Here is a 15,000-nt window from a genome sequence, read left to right on the forward strand (position 1 = left end):
GAAACTGTTTACAGGGCTATATTATGACCAGTTTATAGCGTTATATGAATTTCTTGGTGAGAGTGTATATAATCTGTCATACTGGGACGGCAACAAGACGAAGGAAAATGTGAAACGTGGAATAAGAAAACTTGAACCAAAAGGAGGAGCTTTTCCTCACGCTTGTGCGTTTACGACGTGGATACAGTATTGATAGCATGGCTCATTTTTTCGGACTTGCAGCCTCTACAATAAGTACTATATTTACAACATGGATTCAGTTATTGTACTGTCATTTCAATGATTACCGTCAACACATGTTTCCAGAACGTAACCACTTTAAAGCCAATTTACCCCGTGGGTTTAAAACCTTTAAGAATATTCTTTACACAATCGATTGCACCGAATTTTTTGTTCAGATGCCTCGTGACTTCGGACGACAAGGGAATCTGTATTCCTCTTACAAAAACCGTCATACGTACAAATGTTTAATAGGTGTTGCACCAAACGGGGCAGTAGTATATGTTTCAGATCTATTTGAAGGTTCCATTGGGGATAGACCAATTGTTGAAGAAAGTGGATTTTTGAATTACATCAACCCAGGAGATCTTGTTTTAGCCGACAGAGGATTTACAATTGATGATTTATTACGTGCTAGACAAGCAGTGTTGAATATTCCACCATTTCTTGAAAAGCGAGAAAAATTTACTCCTCAAGAAGAACTACAAACACGGCGTATTGCCAAAGCTCGTATTCATGTGGAAAGAGCAATAGAAAGAGTAAAAAAATTTAAACTGATTAGCGGGGTTATTCCATTGTCACTTTCATCAATTGCAGATCAATTGGTTTTTGTAGCTTCATGTCTAGTTAATTTTCAAGAACCTCTTGTTAAATAAGTAAGAAAAATAAAAATAAATCCATGAATCATGAAATATCACATTTACTTGTATCATGAATAAAAATATATCAACTTCAAGTTACTGAATATCACATTGTATATTATGACAATAATATAAACAGTTCTTATTCCAAGACAACTGGATCTAGTTTACGTGGAACTCTCATCTCAAAAATTTTAGGGGCTATTACTTTATGCCAGAGAGTGGTAACATGCTCTGTCATCGTTACTATCAACTGGTCATCACGACGAATGCGCTCTACTTTTGGCTCTCCCAAGCAAGACTACATTACAAAATCACACCATTCCCCCCCCCCCCCCCCCCCCCCCCCCCCCCCCCCCGTTATGGCAAGTTGAAACTGTATTTGAAAATAATACATGTGAGAAGTTTTCAGCTCTAATATTGAATTGTCAAATTGAGGAATTCCAAAACAAGCAGGATACAATTCCTGTTTTTTCACTGTTTTGTCCTCTATTGCCTTGAAAAGATCCTTTGGTGCAACTCTACAGAAAATTTTTGGACATTTTATTTCCAGTATGCCACGTTTATCATCTTCAGATGGATCGGTAACTACACCATCTGGACTACACCCCAACTCTGGCCATAAACTATTTTCCCAGAATCCAGTTTTTTCCACACTGATCAATGGATTCTTTAATTTCATATACTTTATGTAGTCATTCCTGGCAGTTTCCTCATTTTCAATACCATACATCATATCTGGGGAAGGGAAACGATGCAATATTCCCAGACAGAATCACTGATGAAATTATGTAGTCTTTTTAAAATGGTGTCCGAAATTGTCGAAGTTATCAAACTGCCTAAAGTGTTGGCTTGTTTAGCAGTTGAGGCTGTTATTCGGAACCAACGACTAGCTTTCCACAGAATGGAGTCGGATTGCGATTCGGTGCCAAGAATCATGAAAATGTCTGACTCGTAAGTCTGACATGCCTCTTTCAAATTTTCAAAATATGTCCACACTTGTGATTTAAGTGCACCTTTATGGTCATCTGAAAGTTGATAGTCATTATACCTAAAGTCAAAAAGGCTTTGCCACATTGTTGTTTTGCCCCGACTTGCCTCTGAATACTTCATTGATGTTAAAAACTCATTCATTTTCTGTTCACTGGAATGCTACAAGTTTGTCGGTCTAGGATCAAAGTCGCATAACTTGACACGTTTCTCTTTGTAAGAGAGATAGACTGCCTCTGAGATTTTCTTAGGATTTTTAGTTTTTTTTCCGTTTATTCCACTGGCATGACTTATTGGTACAGGATTGCTGTTCATGTTCAACCACTTTGCAATGCTTGTCAAGTTGTAACAAGACGTCTGTCACATGATTGCAGCGACCGAGGGTTGATCCTGGACAAGTGCAACTGACATCACGAACAGCTCCACTCATAGATGAAAGGGCTACATTTACTGATCGCTGTTCCTTTCTCATTGACGCATCAACTTTTGCTTTTAAAGAATAATTTCCATTATGTGTAGTGTCCATCATATTGGAAACCGATCCACTTTTAACATACTGCTCACCCTTGGTCAGTGGCTTTGAGGTCATGTGTGTTAAGTCTGTGTCCTCAGCTTTTCCATCTTCTCCAACAAGGACCACACTCTCCAATAAATAGTGGTAAATGTGACCATAATTGAAATTACTTGGTATTGGCCTTGAGGGAAATGGTTTCCATCCTAAAATTGGTGGTACACTTGGTGATGACTGGTCTGATGTGGTTTGGCAGTCTGATGTTTTATTCCTTATTTTTAAAGCAGGGTGTTCACTGTCTCTATCAGTCACTTCTCAAAAAAAAAATTGGAGGTTGGTAGAACAACGCTGTTTATATTGAGTATCATCGAAAATATTTTGATATATTTGATTGATTTCAAGCAACACATCCAATTTAAAAAATATGTATTAGGTGACCATTTCATTAGACAACTTCTGGTTTAATCTGAGGAAGTATGTTTAAGAATGTTAAAGAAAATGCAAGTGATGGCATCTGGTGTGTCAGTAGTGGTGTACATGTGGTGGTATTTGGTGTTTGAGTGGTGGTAGTATGTGGTGTTAATGGAAATGCCAGTGATAGTATAGTGACACATGCATGATTTCAGCTTCTCCATCGTCAACTTCCCACATTTATGTAGCAATATTCCATTATTACCTGCATATGGTGTTTATATATCTCAACTGATTCGATATGCAAGAGCTTGTTCTGGGTATAGTCAGTTTTTAAATCGAGGTAAGCTACTGACAAACAAGTTGATGGTACAGGGATTTCAACAGTCTCGATTGAAGTCAGCATTTCGCAAATTCTATGGTCGTTATAACGATCTAGTTCGTCAATACAACCTCGCATTGGGTCAAATGCTGTCTGACGTGTTTCATACCGATTGTTAAGCCGTTCTTGGCACACTGATTTTGACTGCGGATAACTCCGTTTACCTGATCAGGATATGGGGCTCACGGCGGGTGTGACCGGTCAACAGGGGATGCTTACTCCTCCTAGGCACCTGATCCCACCTCTGGTGTGTCCAGGGGTCCGTGTTTGCCCAACTATCTAATTTGTATTGCTTGTAGGAATTATGAGATTGATCACTGTTCGTTATCTTCACCTTGCATGCAAACTAAAAACGGTAGACCAATTTCTTTCATTAATATTGTTATGCTAGTTCGTCAATACAACCTCGCATGGGGTCAAATGCTGTCTGACGTGTTTCATACCGATTTTTAAGCCGTTCTTGGCACACTGATTTTGACTGCGGATAACTCCGTTTACCTTATCAGGATATGGGGCTCACGGCGGGTGTGACCGGTCAACAGGGGATGCTTACTCCTCCTAGGCACCTAATCCCACCTCTGGTGTGTCCAGGGGTCCGTGTTTGCCCAACTATCTATTTTGTCTTGCTTGTAGGAGTTATGAGATTGATCACTGTTCGTTATCTTCACCTTGCATGCTAAGAAATGCAAAACTTAGGACCTATATAGGTAGTGGTGTAAGTAATGTTAAAGAAGATGTTAGTGATGACATCTGGTGTGCCAGTAGTGGTGTACATGTGGTGGTATGTGGTATTTGAGTGGTGGTAGGTGGTGTATGAGTGGTGGTATGTGGTGTTAATGGTAATGTGAGTTGTATGGTGGTGTTAATGGAAATGTGGCCTGATTTGGAAGGACCTGCTACTACCATAGTGAATTCGTGTTTCAATTGAAATGGCCCTAGTGTCTCGTAGGTATACATCTTGATAAATGAGTTCTAGAGTATCATACATATTTATTTATAAGAAGAAAAAATTATTTACAAATTTTAAAATACAGTTTCTTCAACAAGTAAAAATACGTGCAGTTTCGTCCACAGAATGTCTACATTCAGGACAGTGTGTAAGTCCCGCACCACACACGGCGCAACAGCATAAATGTCTACAATGTAAAAATACAATTCTCAGTTCACGGTATTAACAAATATGACATTTCTGAGTACACGCGGGATTCCCCGCCTCGTCACTGGGTAAATCCCCCCAATCTCGACCACTCTCGGTAAGTCTGGCTTTGGCGTTGAAAGCTTGTCGTACCCATTTTACACTTTTGTTGCACACCAAGTAAGCACAATGAGGACTCCAATACGCGTGTTCTATCCAAGGATCGTCCCCGTGCTCCCATTCCACCATCGACACCGAAGAGTGAAAACAACACACACAATCTTCCGTTCCTCTGTAAAAGAATCCCGCTTCAGCAATGGCTGGTAATAATTTCTGTAAGACATCAGGTGCTGCTTCAAATGACTCAAAGCGATCGAATAATCGAGCATAACCCGGTATGATGGTATGTTGTAGTGATCCGCATTTACTCATGTTTGCAAGTGAAGTTTTCCCGCAGATGTAATTCCTTTTAAATACCCGTAAGGGAGTGTGTTGTAATGGTGAACCCGCTGTCGCTTGTCGTATCCTACGCGGTATGTCTTTACTAAGGGGATGATACGAACATCGTGATGTCGTGTTCTTTGAATAAAGTGGGGGTAACGCACGTTGACTTCTTCCTCCCCTTCCAACATTTTTTCTAAGTTGGTGAGGGAAACGATCCTGGAAGCTCGATAATTGAGCGTCAGTCCTTTGACTTTACACAATGATCCCCCCGGGTCTCGTACGCGTAATTTTTAGGGCCTCCCGACATGTATTTGATGATGCGATCACCACTCAATTCATCGGTCCAACCTCCTAAATTGTTGAGGATGGTGTGGTTGAACCGACTCTCATCGTGTTGGTATCGAAGTAGAGGACGCGATTACCCAAAGGCTCTAGAGTCTCGTAGATATGTAAACGAGCGTGTGCGGTGGTAAAACACGCTAACACCACATTGCCAAAAGGACAGTCTTCTAAAAATTCTTCTTTTTCCTGATAATTGATCAACATCATGTCGGTTTCGGAGTGATCTCGATTTTCCAACAGCTCGACTCCTTTGATTTCTAGAGTGGCATCTTGTATTTTTTTCTGTAATTCTTCTTCTTCGGTTAAATACTGTGTCTGTGGTAGTTGTAATCGTTGTGCAAATTTTCCCCAGAGACAATTTAAAAAGACTTTGGCAATGGTTCTACGGACGGTGTTTTTCTCAATGTCTATTAGGTTCATGAAGATGCCTTCCCGGCGCTGGATCTCACTGATGTATCCTTGTTTCTGTTCGCGCGTTTGACATTCATCGGGAAATCCGGAAGCTTCTTGTTTGATCTTCAAGAAAGTGTCGATTTAAGATCGAAACAAATCCTGGCTGGTCTTTTCAAAATGCCAGATTTCGTGGATGCGCTCGAGCCGATAGCCGATATCTAGAGCTTTGTGTACTTCTACGGTCACCCAGGTTCCGGTCAGACTGCGTTTTGAATCGGTGTGACTGCATCGATCGTCGGGTCCCAAGTTGCGATGTTCGGCGCAGGTTCGGCATAAGGGAAACAGGAAACAGTAGTTTTCCGCCTGTCCTGTAGGGTAGCACGGGATGATACAGACCTCGGGGCGGGAGGACGCGGCAACGAATGAGTCCAAAGTACTCTCTCACATCGGCGAAATCGCTGGTGATATGACTTGAGGATGATCGATGGGAAACGACTTGTATTTCAACACGTAAGGATACAGGGAACACACATCGACGTATCGCATGTCACCTTCCTCGCAATACAGGCGCGTGGCATTGGTACGACCCCCGTATAAGGCATCGCGGGGATTTAATGGGTCATGAATATCGAGGTCTCGTAGGAATGTTTGTAACTCCGGATTGTTTTTGACTTACCGATCAAACTCGTGTTCCCAGATGCTCACTACCGTATATCCTTGTTGCTCTAAGGCGGCGGCTCGTTTCAAGGTCTGCTCGTACAGAGTTTGATACGTCTGCTGGACTCGATCGGGATGGGTTTCCGTCAACAGATTCGGATAACAGGTGGAGCACTCGTTTCAGTAGCAGCTGTAAAATTCGTACACGGTGCGGGATTCCTCCTCGTAGCCGTCCACCGTATAGGGTCCTATGGTGATTTCACCCCCATTTTTAGCATGATGTATGTTGCGGTCTAGGGAGGTGAGCCAGCGACAGGCCTTGGCCGAGTAGCGGCGCGACGGTTGGTAACCCATATTGGGGATGATGGCTATGGTGTCCTCTGACATGAATCCTCGTCGATAAGCTACATTATCCGTGCTGTCGAAAGTTATTAATTCCTCAAACGGATCGACGCGGACGAGCCCATAGAGAGTAGCCTTAAAGTGCGCACAACAGCGTAAAATATCCACATCCGAGATACAGTAAGCCAAGAATTCCTTCTGGAAATCGAACACTTTCCCGGCCTGTTGATTGTACCAGTTATAGAAGGCTGCACGATTAGCTATCGACATGTCGTCAGGATTGTAGTAGTGGGCATCTGGATAAGGACCCACGTAATTCTGGTTCTGTTCCGTGTTGAAAAAGTGGGGGAAATAACCTTTTTTGAGTTCTGTTAAACCAAACGCAGAGGCATCTTGGCGAGGGCAAAGGGGAGGAAATTGTACGAATTGACGAATCTCAAGCCGAACACGCCCATGCACAAGATTTTACTCCCGTTGAGGATGACTGCGGGTTTGATACAGGCCATGTGCACCAGATAGTTCAGGGTGAACTGCCCATCGTATCCCTTGAAATTGTGCGCAATGGCGGTAGTTTCATCGTGTTTGAAGGTCACATTACCCTTCTCGTCCGTCTAGGATTGTAACAGCCAGTCCATAAACTGCTTTAAGGTGTCTGGGCCTTGAAATACGAAGCGGCGTTGCGATCCAAACGCATGGCAGTGACCACAGCGCGTGTCGATGTCTAAACTGTCGCAATGTTGACAAACGCGTTCGACCACACAGAGATTAGGGGTGTGAATTCTGTTTTCCTGTGTACATTCAAAATCGAAATAGATGTACATTTTCAATTCCTTGTTGCGTTTGGGCTTGGGTTTCTTTTGAACGAAGCAGAAATGTGGGGTGGTGACGAGTTTCTTACAGATGCGGCATTGTGTTTTACCGCCACACGCGTGTCCCTTTAACAATTTCTTGCTCATCCATTTCTGACACTGGTCGCAACGTCCCATTAAACTACAGACGGTTGTCGCGGTATTGGTACTGTAAGGTTTCAAGTGGGTCTGGTAACACAGCATTTCTGAAAAATCCCTTACAATGAGAGCATTCCGTGCGGGTGCCGTCCGGGGAACAGGGGGTGTCGGCCAAACAAAATGAACACCGGTGAGGGCAGACGTACCGTCGATGTGAGTATATCCAACCTCACAGTAATCACAATAATATTGATTCTCCGTCACTCCCGGCATCGATGTTATGACATCGTAATGTTTGTTATCCAGCAGGACGTTCAAACATTTTCCGTTCCCTTGTCCTTTGTAGATGGGGTCTAATCGTAATCGCCGTTAGTTCGTTTTGAATTGAAATATTTTCAAGCGATACTCGGGAGCCAAGACCTGTTGTAATTTATCCCAATCCTGAGGCCCACAAGGTTGGTCAATTGCACACCCGGCTAGTTCCATGAGAGCTAAGGCCTGTTGTTTCTGGTCGAGAGCTCGTACATCTCCAAGTCTCATACGTTTCCATTTCTTCTCCCATTCGGGGTCAGAATGCTCGGTTTTTTTTTACTGTAAAGTCGCGCCACAGCGATAGCTCGGGGGAGACACAATGAATCGTCGGGGTTGTTGATACGAACGATAGCTCTTTTAGAGGTCTTGAATTTCTTCTTATCCACGTGTAGATGTTTTTTCCTCATTCCGCCACTCCCCTGGGGGTATTTCACATGGAAAAAATCCAGCTGGATAGATCCGTCTGTGATGAAAAATTCCTTCTTAGATTGCTGCACGGCATCTATTTTGTTTAAAAATTTTCTCCTCGTTGAGGTTTTTGGACTGGGTAAATTCGATCCAGATGTCTGAATCCAAAGCAGGGTGTCGAATGTTGAGCCGTACATAATCGTTAGGGTTACACTGCATCCGTAATTTCACCTTTTGAAGTAAATCCCGAAATAAACGCCGAATAATTGAAGAATCTGGAATGGGCCTAAAAGTTACGTTGTAGACATTTTGTTTCACTTTGAATTTCCGGGAATGACGATCTCTATCCAGCTCAATATGGTAGTATTCCGACACTAACCTTCTAGGTTGTTGATTTCGTACTCCGCGACCTTGCTGTAAAATTCCCAGTCGCTCTCTATTCCGTCTGCGGAGTTGTAATTCACGTGCTCGTTGTAAGTGAAGATGTTGTTCTAAATACCTCAATCGTTGCTCCCTTCTATATTTCTATATCTTGAGTTTGGTCAGACATGATGGTGAAAAGTGACAATGCCACGGCAGTATCGCGTTTTCATACCCCTCTAACACGAGAACACTTTCCCACCTGAGCGGCTGAGTTAAGGCTTTCCTCATAAATACCAGTGCTGTAAAAATGTTCTTTCCCGCACTGGCACACTACATGACGTCACAATGAAAAATACGTCATGACGAAGGTCATGACGTACATATCTACATTCCTTTTGCGGTTGGAAATGTCAAAATATTTTTTCGTTATTTACCACCGCTGTCAAACAATAAACCGCAATCATGTAAAAGTTTCTGTCAAATGGGTTATATTAATTCTCTTTGATATTGAAATATTTTCAATTTCTTCTTTATATAACATACACGCTAAAGTAATATCCATATTATATTGTGATCTTGATATCGCCCCTAATCTGCACGTATATAGTGACTTTCACAATGAACTCATTTGCATAAACAGGGTTTCCGTACATACAAATTTCATCATTGGCACGACACCCCGAGGTTTTTGAGTGAAAGATGTTTGATTTATGTGACATGTGAACTTCAGTGCAAAAGGAAAGTTAGGGGAGGAAGTTGTGGCTTCAACAGAAAACATGTTTTTCAGGCTAGATTCAACTTCGTATATGCAAAAATCACCGCATCTTGCATATTCAATGCAAAAATTAGACATGTTACAAGTCACGATAAACTTGCTCTCAGCACATTTCAAATTAAGAAATTAATGTGTTTTGAAGTTATATTAACTTCAACTTGCATTGATATCTGGATATCGTGCCAATGGAACGATTTATACATACACGGTACGATTTTATCTTGATATTTGATCACGTGATATACAGCTGATGTAGAGACTGTCGGTCTGGTGAAAAATGTATGGGAGGTCAATATGCACTTAATTATATATACATTTTTTTGTATATAAGGGTTGTGTGTACAGAATTTGTCAAAAATTGATCTGTTTATAATGCTTTTTTCCTCTGACATATTTCTACGGCCCTACTTAACACATCTGCGCGGTAATACATTATTTGTACCATGTCAATAAATATTTTCATAATGAAAGGCAATACTTCTGCACGCGCGACAGATATTTTTATGCCCCCGAGATCGAAGATCGGGGGGGGGGGGGCATATTGTTTTTATCCTGTCTGTCATTCTGTAATTCTGTCTGAAACTTTAACCTTGCTAATAACTTTTGAACAGTAAGTGATAGAGCTTTGATATTTCACATGAATATTCCTTGTGACAATACTTTTCCGTGGGTACCAACATTTTTGACCCCTTGACCTTGGAGTTTGACCTACTTTTTGAAAACTTTAACCTTGCTAATAACTTTTGAACAATAAGAGATAGAGCTTTGATGTTTCACATAAGTGTTCCTTGTTACAAGACCTTTCTGTTGGCATTGAACATTTTCACCTTGACATTTAACCTACTTTTATTTATTTTTAGATCACCTGAATTCATTCAGGTGACCTATTGCTATCTGTTTTTGTCCGTCGTCGTTCGTCGTGCGTTAACATTTGAACATTTTCAGCTTCTTCTCTGAAACCCCTGAACCAATTTCAACCAATTTTGGCATATATCATCTGTGGGTGGAGGGGAACAAAAATGGTGAAATTCGTGGTTCCTGCCCCCCTGAGGCCTGAAGGGTGGGGCAAAAACCATTAAAATGAGTGTAATTTTAAAAAATCTTCTTCTTTACTCCTGGACATCAAGAAGCCAAACTGTGGGCATAATTATAATGAGCGTTGGGCCCTCTACCAAAATTGTGAAAATCATGGCCCCTGGGGCAGGGGTTCTTGTGTTAGGGTGGGACTCTATTGGTCATATAGTGAAAATGTAGAAATTCTTTGAAAATCTTCTCTGTCTCTGGGTATTAAGTAGACAAACTAATAGCATGGTAATGATGATCAAGGATGCCTCTTTATACCCCTGCAACAAGTTGTGTGTGTTGGGGGGGGGGGGGGGTAGGGGTATACTGGAATCGGGTTGTCCGTCCGTCCGTCTGTAGACGCAATGGTTTCCGGGGTCTAAAGCATTATCCTTTCCACCTACCTTCACCATATGATATATATGGACTACCCATGAGATGAAGATGTTCCCTATCGATTTTGGATGCATGTGCATTACAATTTTCGTAAACTAACTTTGTAATCAGTGTAACATTTTGAACTAGTTTGATATTCATATCATAGATATGTATTGAGATCTCTTACTGATTTGCATGGTCAAAATTACCAATCTACACGCGCATGCACGTGTGCTTCATTTTAATATGATAATATTAAAACGTCTCAAACTCTCTTATGAATGAAGTGAATGAGTTGATATTCACTGCATAGGTAGATAGTGCAAGGTGAAGATAACGAACAGTGATCAATCTCATAACTCCTATAAGCAATACAAAATAGATAGTTGGGCAAACACGGACCCCTGGACACACCAGAGGTGGGATCAGGTGTCTAGGAGGAGTAAGCATCCCCTGTTGACCGGCCACACCCGCCGTGAGCCCTATATCCTGATCAGGTAATCGGAGTTATCCACAGTCAAAATCAGTGTGTCAAGAACGGCTTTTCTTATTACATCAATATGAGTATCTATATATTGGTGTAATAAGAAATGCCAACACGCATGTGCGTGCATCGTCTTTCAAATATTGATTTTTTAAAGGACGATATTGTTTTTGTTTTTAGCTTTTTGAGCTGAAGGCTCAAAGAGCTAATCAAATGACCATATGTGTGGCGTGTGGTGTGCGTCAACTTTTTGGGAAAAGGGCTATAGCTCAAGAACCCCTTAGCCAAATTTTGTCACAGGATATCATTGGCCCAATGTCTTTCATTTGTACTAAAACTAGGGTTGTGGCCCTTTAACAAGGAGAGATAATTAGGAAAACGCAAACAAAAGTAGTGGTTGCTAAAAATCTTTTCAAGAACCACTGGGAAATTATCACCAAACTTATGCATAAGGATGAAGATTGGTTGTAGATAAAATAAAAATGTTCACGGCATCATCCTGGGGCAACAAAGTTGACGTTCAATTTTGTCTTGTTAAAACTTTGATATTTTGCTTAGTATAAGAAGGACTAGGACCATCAAATATTATCAGTTGATGCATCTTAGTCTCACAGGTAGGTCATGGTTACCTACTTTTTGAACTTCGCAGGTAAATGGATCTTGATGCATATCTTGGACACTTTTTAGCCTATGATCATCAAAAGTTGTCAGTTGATGGATCATGGGACCTTAAACTGCGTCATGTGAAAAGTATGTCACCATGACCTACTTTCTGAATTTTATGGCTAATCATTTATAAATACATTTTAGGTTGTTATTTCAGAAACCGAGAGGTTTAGAATCATCAAACCTTGTGAGTTGATGCGTCTAGAGGCCTCGAAACATTCATAAAAAAGTAAGTCACAGTGACCTACTTTTTGAATTTTGCAGATATTCAAATTTTGCAATTTTAGATGCATATTTTGGACACTATGAAAGCTAGGATCATCAAACTTTGTCGGTTGATGCATCTTGAGTCTTCAGTTTGTTGGCCAAAAAGTAGGTGACCGTGACCTACTTTTGGAATTTGACGGCTATATTTTAATATTTCAGATACTATTTGACTTGCAATTATCAAACTGTCAGTTGATGCATGTTGAATCTTCAGAGTGTATTGACTACAAGTACGGTACGTCACTGTGACTTATTTTTGGAATTTGACGTTTATATCTAAATATTTCAGATACTGTCTTTGAAGTGTGTCGACCAAATAGTAGGTCACTGGCCTTCTTTTGGAATTTGACGGCTATAGTTGATGCATCTTGAGTGTTCAGTGTATCGACCAAAAGTAGGTCACTCTGACCTACTCTTGGACAGTTACATTTAAATTTTCAGGTACTATTTGACTTAACATCATCAAACTTTGTTAATTGATGAATCTTGGTTAGTGAGAATTTTTGCCTGTTTTACAATGTATCAGAACAGCGATTCTAGGCCCATGGGTCTCTTGTTTATCGAAGTCTTTTGATGTTGAGGTTCTAGGTGTGTCTTGGTACTCCTTTCAACTTTATGTGGTTAGAACTACTACTCAGCACGTGTATGCACGTGTGCTGAATTCTGATTGGACGATTTTAAAATCACCATTACATTCTTATATTTGATGGAAACGTTATGAAATTCATACTGTGGGTATATGATACAAATGCTTGTTGAATGATATCAACAACAGTGCAAAATCATACTTGCGTACACGTGTATGCACGTGCATTACTTTCTTTCATCACTTGGTACTGAAATGACCATATTAAACACTACGTGTAATTAAAGGCTAAAATGAAGTGATTTTTTGCTATAGGGTTACAATGACATCACTTTTAAATTGGGGGAGGTTTGGGGAACATATGTTACGGTCCCCGTTACAATTAGAACTAGTATTGCTTTTAACTTACAGTGTTTTTTGTATGCTGTGTTGTTGATTTAAATATCCCAGTGTAAGTGGAGGCCTATACAGGATTTCACGATGTCATTTCTGTAGTTTGTCCAAAGCCACTTGACGTGTTGTACACTGCCCTGTGATCCGCCTGTGTATTGTACACACTCCCCAGTCTGCTTTAATTATGTTACCCAAACAAAGTTTGGGAACATATTGTTTTTACTCTGTTTCTTATTATGTTTCTCAAACAAAGTTTGGAACATATTGTTTTTACTCTGTTTCTTATTATTATTGAGGTGTTCCGTCTCAACAGAAGACCTTATAGTGATTCTTATGTTTCTTTTCCTCTATTATTATGTCTCCGTGCACAAAGTTTTTGCTCCGTTTCTGATTATTCTTATTATTTTCTTCTTCTTCTTCTTATTCCTCTTCTTTAGTGAGAAATTTGTCCGCGCGATTATATGAAAGTGCTTCTACTGATCATCTTCAAACTGTGTGAGCTGATGGGGGTCAGAAGGAGAGGTGCAATCAACTTTCCAGATTTTCAAAATAGCCGCCGAAAAGTTCTCGGATTTCAACCAAATTTTAATTGTAGGGTTATATAGTGACCCCGAATCCATTTCCACCATCAACATTTTTTTGAGCCGCCATTTTCAAAATGGTCGCCATGTACCCAAATATTTGAAAGTGTTGAAATCTCTACAGCATTTTGGGTTCTGGGGTCAATTGAGGGTCCACAGTTCTTTTCAGGCATCAGTATTTCCTTCCTATCTATTTTTGAATGTTTCAAAATGGCCGCCATTGAAGAAAATGGCGGCCAAAATTCAAGTCCGTCGTATTTCAATTTAATTTACTTCTTAGGGTTTATGCCATATCTGGCATCAAAAACATTTTTGACATTGGGAGGTGTTCGGAGACATTTGTGTTGGCATCCCAACAGTTATAACTCGTTCTTCTTATTATTTTCTTCTTATTTTTCATCTTTTTTAGTGAGAAATGTGTCTGCAAGATTTTATGAAAGTGCTTCGACAGATCCACTTCAAACTTTGTGAGCTGATAAGGGGTCATTAAGACGGGTGTAATCAACTTTTCAACATGGCCGCCGTTTTAAAATGGCGGCCAAAAACGTTAAAAAATCAAGGTTGTCTGATTTCAACCAAATTCTATTTCTAGGGTAATTTGGTGACCCTGAGTCCATTTTCAGCATAAAAAAAATTTAAGCCGCCATTTTCAAAATGGCCGCCATATACCGAAATATTTGAAAGTTTTAAAATCTCTACAACATTTGGGTTCTGGGATCAATTGAGGGTCCACAATTCATTTCTAGCACCAGTATTTCCTTCCAATATATTTTCAAATGTTTCAAAATGGCCACCATTGAAGAAAATGGTGGCCAAATATCAAGTCCGTCGGATTTGAACCAAAGTTAGTTTCTAGGTTGTTTTTTTTTTAGGATCTTGAGTGTATATCTGGCATAAAAAACATTTTGACATGGGGAGGTGTTGCGAAGGTTGGGAAGGCAGAGACTGACCATCCAAAAAAAATATTTTAATTCATTTTTTTTACGCCATCACAGCTAAAATTAAAACACTAAAGTATATACGGGTTTTAATTCATTATTTGATATACATGTATATCTATATATATATATATATATATATATGCGGGTGTGACCGGTCAACAGGGGATGCTTACTCCTCCTAGGCACCTGATCCCACCTCTGGTGTGTCCAGGGGTCCGTGTTTGCCCAACTATCTATTTTGTATTGCTTGTAGGAGTTATGAGATTGATCACTGTTCGTTATCTTCACTTTGCATATATATGAATTTTCTCAGCCAATTGTTCTAAAATTATATTGTCCCCTAATGTTTAATATATAAATTATATAGGGA

The sequence above is a fragment of the Ostrea edulis genome, chromosome 8 (genome assembly GCF_947568905.1).
Source record: "Ostrea edulis chromosome 8, xbOstEdul1.1, whole genome shotgun sequence".
Taxonomy (NCBI): Eukaryota; Metazoa; Mollusca; class Bivalvia; order Ostreida; family Ostreidae; genus Ostrea; species Ostrea edulis.